Genomic DNA, 13,131 nt, shown 5'->3' with positions numbered 1-13,131 from the left:
TTTCTAACTTCCTAGACGGGTGGTGCCGTGGCAACCCTTACCTGTATAATTTTTCTTTGTCCTTTCCCTACCTAGTCAAACGTCCAGTTACATTATTTAATACGTCATTTCTAGTCAATTTTTCGTCATTCAGTACCTGTCCAGTTTCTATGTCAGTCCATCCTCTCAGTCGCTATGTCCTAAGGAGGAACAGTCATGTTAAGCCTACGTCTTTTAAAAATTTATCGTTATAGTGACTAAACACATATTCCCCCCTTCCCTTTTTCGTCGGTGGTCCAACCGTCGCTCTTCCACACCTCAGCCGACGTTCCGACGTGACCTGCAGAAGGGAGGAAAAGAAGGGGTGGGGGGGGCAGCATTCAAAGCACATCATCATGCAGTAGTTCGAAAATGTTTCTACCTACCATATACTCGCCCTATCTCCTCGTACTGCATTCCCTTGCCATCTCGGCATTTCAGCCCAGAGGGACCAGTGGTGTCAGATAGATAATCATTGACGATCTGAGTATCTACATGAGCTACTTGGTCGTAACCCTCTTTATCGGGTGCAAGGGTGACGGTCAGGTGGCATTTTCTGTGGTGTCATTTAAAGGGTTATCTGAAACACTTTTCCGGCTGCTTGTGGCACATAAGGTAGCTGCTAAATATCTGGTCCCTTTTGATCTTCATCCTTCATCATACTTACTCTTCGCTCACAGTAGTAAGGCATCCAAAACTCATTAATGCAACTGCTACGACCATGCTTTCTTCTTCAAAATACTTTTAATAAACGAAATTGGTGGCAGTTCATTGCATAAAGTGCAGCAGTGCAAATAAAATCGTATTAAAATTTCCTTACAGAGCAAACATGATGCATGTCAAGAATTCATTTTTAATTAATTCAAAAATTCATTTATCCAATACTCATTCGTTATCTAAGTTACACCAATTCATTTTCCAAATCATAATCAGTACCCACCCCAAGTCAATTCATTATCCAAGCACATACTCAACGCCCTTCATATCTACTTTCATTATCCAAAAACTGCACATAGATCTCGGGACAACAAGCTGCGCAACCTGGGTGCAACAAAGTTTATTCAAAATATGTTTCATTTTGTGGCGGCGCCATTTTAGGTGGGGTCAGGCAAGTTCCAGCACAGTCAGAAAGTCTCTAGTCTCGCGTGGTTGGCCCAGAACTTTCCGTTGGTAGTTCAAAAAGTTTTGTGCTATGTGGTTAACAGTTTAGCAAATATGGACCATGAGTCAAAGAGTGGGAAGGGCGGCAACAATTTTCCTACCGGGTCATCCTGGCGTTCCTCCGGAACTGAACAAGTCCGTGCCGTGGCTTCATTTTAGCCATTTCCAATCCGAGGCTGGTGCCGGCAGGAGTTGCACCGGTGTCGTGGTTCCCAGTGAAGGGGGCGGGGGCACCCATGCGGAGGGATCGGGGTGCCCCCCGGCTCTTATAGAATCTTCAAGGTTGAGGGGAGAAGGCATGGAGCGTGTGCCCGTCCTGGGCAGAGGACCGCTTTATGATGTTGACCCTCTTTAAGTAAGAGCATTGGGGTGTCGCTGGAAGCAACATAATTCCATTTCAGTATTCATTCCTGGAGGTGTGGATTCGGGTTGTAAGTCACCCTGTGTGTTATCTTCACTTCGTTTATTTTTTGTTGCAAATATCTTTTTCAACTTTAATTTTCTTATTCCTTTGTATATGTCCATCCGGACTCCTGGATAATCAAAGTTTTGAGGAGGGCAGTACGATAGTCCCAAACTCAACGTTTCCTCTTCATCCCTTGTCAAAGTTATTTTAGACAAGTTAACCACAGTTTTGTTGGTTTCATTCATTTTTTTCTCCAGTATGTTTTTTTCTTTTTTTGCACGTTTTGATTTTCGGTTTGCTGCTTTGCGCCTTTGTTTGCGCTTGTTTTTTGCGCATTTGCATTTGTCTGCGGCGGATTTCTGGATCTTAAAGAAGCCAATCTTTGTGCTGCTAAAATATTCATCTCTTCCCCCGGAGACGGTTTCTTTCCATTGGTTCCACCTGGGGGATTTCTTAACTCTGATTCCTCTTCACTGTTAGATGTTATTTGTTCGCTTGAACTGCTGGTGGCTATTTCTTCCCCCACCTTCCTTTGGCGAACATTAGTTTTCTTGGCTATAGATCCTTGTTTTTGTTGCGATTGTCTTGCCGCATCATATTTTTTAGCAAAAGTAAATATCTGCCCTAACTTATAATCCATTTTATCTCGTTGAAACTTTTCCGTTTTTCTTTCTTTTATTTTTTACTCTTCTTTTTTAATTCGTGTTTCCATATCCTTACGTAGTTTTTTGATCTCCTCTTCTTGCCCCATTTTTCCAAGTTCTTTATTTAGGGCATCTATCTCATTAAGTAATCTGGCCTGATCTATGTCAGCATATTTAATCAACAGCAGTGTGAGTCGTCTCGAGGAGTCGACTCTATATACACACACCAACAGAAAGAGTTACCCCCTTGGAAGAGCCATCAGGCAGGTAAGTATTGCCAAAGGAATTTAATGAAGGCAGCTCAATTGCAAGTGAACGACATACACAGCTTTGTTCTTGCAAGCCTGACGCATTTCGTGCACTCTGTGTCGTGCCTGCAGAGTTGGTTGGCAAGATACGATTCCCCAGGTGGTTGGCAACATGACCGCTGATGCGATAAGCGCATGCGCGAAGGCTGACGCATGCGCATAGAGATACCTGGCCACATTTGGATCCTCCCCGCGGCTCCATGAACGCTTTGCGTTCTTCCGCTTCCGGGGCATAGCTGATTACGGTCGGGACACGGTGGTGGCGTTTAAGCGGGTTCGTCGGGATTACGGCGGGCGACGGTACGTTCTTGGTGCTTTCTTTAGATAATGTGGCCGTCTCTTTATGTCTATGTGAAAACCCTGTCTCTGGTTTGCGTTCCTTCGGTTCTGTGATTACAAACATAGTATATGTTTGCCCCTTATTGCCCGCGTTGTAAATTCCTTTATGTGTGTACGAACTTAATGGTTCATGACGGAAACATGTACAGAAGTGCCCGCTGCATGATGTGAGATTTATTTCTATTATAGGAATGGTCATTGTCTTTTCGCATTATAATTGAAGAGTCAGGTTGTAACTCTTCCTCTTAGCAACGACGCTAGTTGCTTCGCTTATGATTTATTAGCATTTAATGGAACCAGGCTCCAGCCAAGGTATTTGTCCCTGCTGAAAGACATAGGTAGCCTTTTATTGGGAACTGGTTAATATTACGCTCCCTCTCTTCACCTTAGAGGTAATCTCCATCCTTTACATTTCAGAGCTGGGATACATTGAAACAGAGTTGGTGCAAGAGTATGTGATGGTAGTTGTTCCTGTGAAAACTTCCAGGTAGTTGACAGTATATGAGTGATTCACGATTAGGTTGGTTCCTTATCCACACTACAACTAATTCCGGTTCTTTACATATAGGACCAAAAGAATACATAGAGGTTCCAGATACATTGTATTTACACAAGAAGAAAGAATTCTGTAAACACTATATAAAAGACAGGTATTTAGTCTGAGGTTTATCATGACTTGTCTTAATCTTCGTAAATAGAGAATACCATATAATTCTGTTCTTGTGTCCTGACTGCAGTGATCCCTGACCAAGACATTCCGGTTCCTGGACCATTCCACACATATCTTCAAAGAAGAAGAAGACTTTTATTTATTCCCCTCCTTTCCTTGTTTTGTTCCCCTGTTTCCCCTTTTGGGCATCATCATGTGCTTTCAGGTGTGTTACTGATTCCTGGCATATGGTGCACCTGGAAGGAGAAGTTGTGGGTCTGGCTTCACTCCGTGATACTCCCGAGGCAACTTCTGAGAGCACGACAGAACACAAAGCCTTTTTACAATTTTGCCGCCCGACTATCATGGAGTTGAATTTAAGAGACCTAGCAAACATGATGGTAAATTTGCAAATAGAAACCCAGGCATTGACCACTCTGTGGAAAACGAGCCCGTAATCCTATCGATGCCCAGGCTGCTGGCGCAAACCGCCCCTTAGTTCCCATGTTGAATAGTTACCAATAATAAAGAGACGGGCGCTGGGAGCAGGAATCAAGAACAGAGTTTATTTCTCATGAGGAGAGCCAGTCATTTCGGACACGAAACACAGTGTCTTTCGGGAGGTGCTCTAACAAGTGAGCTGAGACTCTTGCTTTTATACCCTACAGAACACTTGATAACACAATCAGGACTGTATGACGCAAAAGAAAGACATCCCTTTAATCCTCGTGGTGAACCTATAATCCTCGTGGTGATCCTACCCATATACATTCACAATGGGGACCCTTGACCTGCTGATAAGAGGGGAGGGCAATCACGCAGCTGAGTGTTTCGTAGGACGTGTACGCCTGATCATAGCCCAGGGGGTGGGGTGGCTAAGACCAATAGAGGATCCTTTGAAGAGGAGTGACTTCATACAATAAGGGCAGTAAATGGTATCTCCTGGCCCAGGCGATGGCCTCGGACATGTGTGGTCAGCCGGACTCAGGGGAAAGGGTCATCAAAGGAGGGGCATTCATGCCGCGTGGACAATCGAGCGCGGAGGGAAGGCTTGTCAACAGAGGGGCATTCATGGAAGGGAAGGAGGTGTTGGTCAGGCGCGGCCGTGGCTCTCAAGGACAGGGTCTTGCAGAAGAAGAAGGTTTATGACTTGCCCACGTGAGGAGAAGGGAGGGGTAGCCAGGGCGGACACAAGGACAGAGTCACACAGAGAGCGAGAGAGATCTCATGACCCGTACATGAGAGAGCGGGGGCAGTCAGGTGCAGCTGGGGAGGGCTACGTCAGCTAAGGCGAAGGATGCCTCTCCAAGAAGGAATAGGGGGGGGGGTTTTGTGCGAGTCAAGGGGGAGAGTTGCCTTTCACAGCGGGGTCGCGCAGAGGGAGAGGGCTTCATGGTCTATGCATGAGAGAGGGGGGGGGGTTAAGATACGCGCAGGAGGGAAACCAGAGATCCTAATGGGTAAAAAGGCCATGGTGCCTAAACTGGCTGTACATATGCACAGGGGTAGGGGCTTTTTCTGACAGAGTGATACGGTCAATAGTTTACGGTATTCATGGCGCTCACAGGGAGAGGAGTGGGAGAAGAAGGGGAATGAATGCTGTCTATGTACATCAACTTCTTCAACTTTCACAGTCGCCCCTTTTTACATAGCAGCAGTCATATTTGCAATTGATGGGTTTACAGGTAGACAGGCATCGTTGATGAATTAGCATTTTGTCGATACTAACATTTTGGCGTACAATCATAGACAGTTAAGGTGATGGGCAGAATGCAGTACATAGAAAATTGCTTTTCTTTGTGTTCCTAACAATTTAAACGCACTACATAGCAAAAATCTTTCCGACTTAAAAAAATGTGACCAATGAACAGTTTTGACCAGGTAGTTGAGAGCGGAATTCAGTTCAATACACAATATTTCTTCGTCCCAGTGTCTTTTTGTCAGTGAGCCATCACTGGTAGGCTCTAGTCCGAGTACTTTCGTTGGCGCTGTTGAGCACCGGCGGTGGAGCTATAGGTCCAGCTCGGTTCTTATCCTTACGCGTTGCAGGGTGCGGTCAGTCCTCTGCTGTTAGACCACAGTCCTGTTCCCTAAACAATCCGGTTGGCGGCGCCTTATGCTCGGCACCCACAGTTCTATGGCAGCACCCTATTCCCAGTGGGATGCTGTTCTTTCCCTTGGCAAAAAGTCACGTGGAAAAGAGGGTGAGTGTGGTCCAAATAGTCGATAGGGGAGAGGGCGGAGTTGGGTCAGAGTTCCTGGGACACACAAAAGGGACCAAGGGAGCAAAGGATAACAAGCAGGCAGGCCCATCCGTCGGGCTCAAGGAAGGGGGACGGAGACTCCAGGCACACGTGGGTTAGCAGGCGGGGGGCTTCGAGGCGGCCCACCGTTTTTCATTTTCCACGTTGAAATTGCGGTCTCGTCCCGTATCCTGTTGCTCTGCGGCTCCACCTTTGGTCGAGGTCACACGAGTCCCAAGATCCGCAGCCAGGCTGTACGTCACTTCTGACCCATCTCCTTCGGTGATCGTGAATCTTTGAATAGGTACAAGACAAGGTTTCAGTGAAATGGCAAAAGAAGATATCTATGCATGTGAATTCCTCCCTCAATTCTACGCATTTGGGAGATACGCTCATTGGTCACAGTCAGAGGTCCATTACCAAGCAGTGCATGTGTCAGTATTCCTACTGGGTTCATGGTAGGTCTATTCATCGTCTTATAAGTCAAGTGATGTTCCCATCAACTGTGCATTACATCATATTCAGCATTTTACAGAGCATTTCCCATCAGGACTGGCTAACCTTTTCGAACAGGGCGGGGGTGCCATTATCGAGAGTCAGGCAAAACAGGGTATTCTCGAGGGTCAACAGCTACTCATGTGCATCAAGTTTATATTCGGGACAGCAATTGGGGTTTATCAAAAAATGGGGCGGGGATGCTTCGGGCGCTTGCGCTTGGGTGCAAAAGGGGGTGGGGCAATCCGGGCGTTGGGAGTTCAATCTGGACGTTGGCGTTCGTCTCTGAAGAACAGACATAAGGTGCCATTGACATACAGTTCCCCTATAAATGGCCAGATTTGGGGGACTTTAGTCGTCTTACCTGTCCTTTCCTTCTCAGCCAATTCAAGTTCATTCATTTTTGCAGAAAGGAGAGGCAGTAATATGGCGAGATACAATCATTTTAGTTTCGGTCAATTTCGCTGAACACCTTCGCGTTCAATATGTATCAAATCAGACTGGTGCCGGTGGGGCACAATTTTACCAATGAGGGAGAGAGAATAGGGAGACTCTCATAGAGAGTGAGAGTCGTCCGCAATCTAAACGAGCCATTCGGTACACGTATGACATGTAGGAAGAGAGAGAGAGAGAGAGAGAGAGAGACGTGTACAAAAATAGGTCATTTAGTGCGCTCACGACACGGAACAGCAAAGGTCAGGTAACACACAGATACAGACAGAGGGAAGACATAAATTCGTACCTTATACACACACAAACTCAGACAGGGAAGACGGCACATGTATTACACATATACAAGACATTCATGACAAGACAGGAAACAATTGTTAGCCTACAAGATCTGTTTTTATATGTATATCCTACGTATCTTTACTATCCTGTTTTATCTACGTGCTTGCTCTTTCTACCCTTCCCCCCTTTCCCTTCTCGCTTGTCACGCCTGCGAGCGTTCCCAATTACCAATACTCACACCTCGGCTGGTCGATCAGTAATTAACCTGGTCGTGCTAGTTACCCATGGTTGGATCTTAAGCCATTTTTCTGTTCCCTCCTGTGGTGGGAAGTTCTCCAGGCTGAGGCAACGGCAAGTATTGATCGGGAGAACAGTCGGACAGCTTGGCTATATCTATAAGAGTGTGAGAAAGGGGGTAGTGCATTTTGAACATCAGCAACATTTCTAACTTCCTAGACGGGTGGTGCCGTGGCAACCCTTACCTGTATAATTTTTCTTTGTCCTTTCCCTACCTAGTCAAACGTCCAGTTACATTATTTAATACGTCATTTCTAGTCAATTTTTCGTCATTCAGTACCTGTCCAGTTTCTATGTCAGTCCATCCTCTCAGTCGCTATGTCCTAAGGAGGAACAGTCATGTTAAGCCTACGTCTTTTAAAAATTTATCGTTATAGTGACTAAACACATATTCCCCCCTTCCCTTTTTCGTCGGTGGTCCAACCGTCGCTCTTCCACACCTCAGCCGACGTTCCGACGTGACCTGCAGAAGGGAGGAAAAGAAGGGGTGGGGGGGGGGCAGCATTCAAAGCACATCATCATGCAGTAGTTCGAAAATGTTTCTACCTACCATATACTCGCCCTATCTCCTCGTACTGCATTCCCTTGCCATCTCGGCATTTCAGCCCAGAGGGACCAGTGGTGTCAGATAGATAATCATTGACGATCTGAGTATCTACATGAGCTACTTGGTCGTAACCCTCTTTATCGGGTGCAAGGGTGACGGTCAGGTGGCATTTTCTGTGGTGTCATTTAAAGGGTTATCTGAAACACTTTTCCGGCTGCTTGTGGCACATAAGGTAGCTGCTAAATATCTGGTCCCTTTTGATCTTCATCCTTCATCATACTTACTCTTCGCTCACAGTAGTAAGGCATCCAAAACTCATTAATGCAACTGCTACGACCATGCTTTCTTCTTCAAAATACTTTTAATAAACGAAATTGGTGGCAGTTCATTGCATAAAGTGCAGCAGTGCAAATAAAATCGTATTAAAATTTCCTTACAGAGCAAACATGATGCATGTCAAGAATTCATTTTTAATTAATTCAAAAATTCATTTATCCAATACTCATTCGTTATCTAAGTTACACCAATTCATTTTCCAAATCATAATCAGTACCCACCCCAAGTCAATTCATTATCCAAGCACATACTCAACGCCCTTCATATCTACTTTCATTATCCAAAAACTGCACATAGATCTCGGGACAACAAGCTGCGCAACCTGGGTGCAACAAAGTTTATTCAAAATATGTTTCATTTTGTGGCGGCGCCATTTTAGGTGGGGTCAGGCAAGTTCCAGCACAGTCAGAAAGTCTCTAGTCTCGCGTGGTTGGCCCAGAACTTTCCGTTGGTAGTTCAAAAAGTTTTGTGCTATGTGGTTAACAGTTTAGCAAATATGGACCATGAGTCAAAGAGTGGGAAGGGCGGCAACAATTTTCCTACCGGGTCATCCTGGCGTTCCTCCGGAACTGAACAAGTCCGTGCCGTGGCTTCATTTTAGCCATTTCCAATCCGAGGCTGGTGCCGGCAGGAGTTGCACCGGTGTCGTGGTTCCCAGTGAAGGGGGCGGGGGCACCCATGCGGAGGGATCGGGGTGCCCCCCGGCTCTTATAGAATCTTCAAGGTTGAGGGGAGAAGGCATGGAGCGTGTGCCCGTCCTGGGCAGAGGACCGCTTTATGATGTTGACCCTCTTTAAGTAAGAGCATTGGGGTGTCGCTGGAAGCAACATAATTCCATTTCAGTATTCATTCCTGGAGGTGTGGATTCGGGTTGTAAGTCACCCTGTGTGTTATCTTCACTTCGTTTATTTTTTGTTGCAAATATCTTTTTCAACTTTAATTTTCTTATTCCTTTGTATATGTCCATCCGGACTCCTGGATAATCAAAGTTTTGAGGAGGGCAGTACGATAGTCCCAAACTCAACGTTTCCTCTTCATCCCTTGTCAAAGTTATTTTAGACAAGTTAACCACAGTTTTGTTGGTTTCATTCATTTTTTTCTCCAGTATGTTTTTTTCTTTTTTTGCACGTTTTGATTTTCGGTTTGCTGCTTTGCGCCTTTGTTTGCGCTTGTTTTTTGCGCATTTGCATTTGTCTGCGGCGGATTTCTGGATCTTAAAGAAGCCAATCTTTGTGCTGCTAAAATATTCATCTCTTCCCCCGGAGACGGTTTCTTTCCATTGGTTCCACCTGGGGGATTTCTTAACTCTGATTCCTCTTCACTGTTAGATGTTATTTGTTCGCTTGAACTGCTGGTGGCTATTTCTTCCCCCACCTTCCTTTGGCGAACATTAGTTTTCTTGGCTATAGATCCTTGTTTTTGTTGCGATTGTCTTGCCGCATCATATTTTTTAGCAAAAGTAAATATCTGCCCTAACTTATAATCCATTTTATCTCGTTGAAACTTTTCCGTTTTTCTTTCTTTTATTTTTTACTCTTCTTTTTTAATTCGTGTTTCCATATCCTTACGTAGTTTTTTGATCTCCTCTTCTTGCCCCATTTTTCCAAGTTCTTTATTTAGGGCATCTATCTCATTAAGTAATCTGGCCTGATCTATGTCAGCATATTTAATCAACAGCAGTGTGAGTCGTCTCGAGGAGTCGACTCTATATACACACACCAACAGAAAGAGTTACCCCCTTGGAAGAGCCATCAGGCAGGTAAGTATTGCCAAAGGAATTTAATGAAGGCAGCTCAATTGCAAGTGAACGACATACACAGCTTTGTTCTTGCAAGCCTGACGCATTTCGTGCACTCTGTGTCGTGCCTGCAGAGTTGGTTGGCAAGATAGGATTCCCCAGGTGGTTGGCAATATGACCGCTGATGCGATAAGCGCATGCGCGAAGGCTGACGCATGCGCATAGAGATACCTGGCCACATTTGGATCCTCCCCGCGGCACCATGAACGCTTTGCGTTCTTCCGCTTCCGGGGCATAGCTGATTACGGTCGGGACACGGTGGTGGCGTTTAAGCGGGTTCGTCGGGATTACGGCGGGCGACGGTACGTTCTTGGTGCTTTCTTTAGATAATGTGGCCGTCTCTTTATGTCTATGTGAAAACCCTGTCTCTGGTTTGCGTTCCTTCGGTTCTGTGATTACAAACATAGTATATGTTTGCCCCTTATTGCCCGCGTTGTAAATTCCTTTATGTGTGTACGAACTTAATGGTTCATGACGGAAACATGTACAGAAGTGCCCGCTGCATGATGTGAGATTTATTTCTATTATAGGAATGGTCATTGTCTTTTCGCATTATAATTGAAGAGTCAGGTTGTAACTCTTCCTCTTAGCAACGACGCTAGTTGCTTCGCTTATGATTTATTAGCATTTAATGGAACCAGGCTCCAGCCAAGGTATTTGTCCCTGCTGAAAGACATAGGTAGCCTTTTATTGGGAACTGGTTAATATTACGCTCCCTCTCTTCACCTTAGAGGTAATCTCCATCCTTTACATTTCAGAGCTGGGATACATTGAAACAGAGTTGGTGCAAGAGTATGTGATGGTAGTTGTTCCTGTGAAAACTTCCAGGTAGTTGACAGTATATGAGTGATTCACGATTAGGTTGGTTCCTTATCCACACTACAACTAATTCCGGTTCTTTACATATAGGACCAAAAGAATACATAGAGGTTCCAGATACATTGTATTTACACAAGAAGAAAGAATTCTGTAAACACTATATAAAAGACAGGTATTTAGTCTGAGGTTTATCATGACTTGTCTTAATCTTCGTAAATAGAGAATACCATATAATTCTGTTCTTGTGTCCTGACTGCAGTGATCCCTGACCAAGACATTCCGGTTCCTGGACCATTCCACACATATCTTCAAAGAAGAAGAAGACTTTTATTTATTCCCCTCCTTTCCTTGTTTTGTTCCCCTGTTTCCCCTTTTGGGCATCATCATGTGCTTTCAGGTGTGTTACTGATTCCTGGCATATGGTGCACCTGGAAGGAGAAGTTGTGGGTCTGGCTTCACTCCGTGATACTCCCGAGGCAACTTCTGAGAGCACGACAGAACACAAAGCCTTTTTACAATTTTGCCGCCCGACTATCATGGAGTTGAATTTAAGAGACCTAGCAAACATGATGGTAAATTTGCAAATAGAAACCCAGGCATTGACCACTCTGTGGAAAACGAGCCCGTAATCCTATCGATGCCCAGGCTGCTGGCGCAAACCGCCCCTTAGTTCCCATGTTGAATAGTTACCAATAATAAAGAGACGGGCGCTGGGAGCAGGAATCAAGAACAGAGTTTATTTCTCATGAGGAGAGCCAGTCATTTCGGACACGAAACACAGTGTCTTTCGGGAGGTGCTCTAACAAGTGAGCTGAGACTCTTGCTTTTATACCCTACAGAACACTTGATAACACAATCAGGACTGTATGACGCAAAAGAAAGACATCCCTTTAATCCTCGTGGTGAACCTATAATCCTCGTGGTGATCCTACCCATATACATTCACAATGGGGACCCTTGACCTGCTGATAAGAGGGGAGGGCAATCACGCAGCTGAGTGTTTCGTAGGACGTGTACGCCTGATCATAGCCCAGGGGGTGGGGTGGCTAAGACCAATAGAGGATCCTTTGAAGAGGAGTGACTTCATACAATAAGGGCAGTAAATGGTATCTCCTGGCCCAGGCGATGGCCTCGGACATGTGTGGTCAGCCGGACTCAGGGGAAAGGGTCATCAAAGGAGGGGCATTCATGCCGCGTGAACAATCGAGCGCGGAGGGAAGGCTTGTCAACAGAGGGGCATTCATGGAAGGGAAGGAGGTGTTGGTCAGGCGCGGCCGTGGCTCTCAAGGACAGGGTCTTGCAGAAGAAGAAGGTTTATGACTTGCCCACGTGAGGAGAAGGGAGGGGTAGCCAGGGCGGACACAAGGACAGAGTCACACAGAGAGCGAGAGAGATCTCATGACCCGTACATGAGAGAGCGGGGGCAGTCAGGTGCAGCTGGGGAGGGCTACGTCAGCTAAGGCGAAGGATGCCTCTCCAAGAAGGAATAGGGGGGGGGGTTTTGTGCGAGTCAAGGGGGAGAGTTGCCTTTCACAGCGGGGTCGCGCAGAGGGAGAGGGCTTCATGGTCTATGCATGAGAGAGGGGGGGGGGTTAAGATACGCGCAGGAGGGAAACCAGAGACATCCTAATGGGTAAAAAGGCCATGGTGCCTAAACTGGCTGTACATATGCACAGGGGTAGGGGCTTTTTCTGACAGAGTGATACGGTCAATAGTTTACGGTATTCATGGCGCTCACAGGGAGAGGAGTGGGAGAAGAAGGGGAATGAATGCTGTCTATGTACATCAACTTCTTCAACTTTCACAGTCGCCCCTTTTTACATAGCAGCAGTCATATTTGCAATTGATGGGTTTACAGGTAGACAGGCATCGTTGATGAATTAGCATTTTGTCGATACTAACATTTTGGCGTACAATCATAGACAGTTAAGGTGATGGGCAGAATGCAGTACATAGAAAATTGCTTTTCTTTGTGTTCCTAACAATTTAAACGCACTACATAGCAAAAATCTTTCCGACTTAAAAAAATGTGACCAATGAACAGTTTTGACCAGGTAGTTGAGAGCGGAATTCAGTTCAATACACAATATTTCTTCGTCCCAGTGTCTTTTTGTCAGTGAGCCATCACTGGTAGGCTCTAGTCCGAGTACTTTCGTTGGCGCTGTTGAGCACCGGCGGTGGAGCTATAGGTCCAGCTCGGTTCTTATCCTTACGCGTTGCAGGGTGCGGTCAGTCCTCTGCTGTTAGACCACAGTCCTGTTCCCTAAACAATCCGGTTGGCGGCGCCTTATGCTCGGCACCCACAGTTCTATGGCAGCACCCTATTCCCAGTGGGATGC

This window comes from Lissotriton vulgaris, chromosome 1_1 (assembly GCF_964263255.1).
Source record: "Lissotriton vulgaris chromosome 1_1, aLisVul1.2, whole genome shotgun sequence".
In the NCBI taxonomy this organism is placed as follows: domain Eukaryota; kingdom Metazoa; phylum Chordata; class Amphibia; order Caudata; family Salamandridae; genus Lissotriton; species Lissotriton vulgaris.
Note: the sequence above shows the minus strand (reverse complement) of the source record.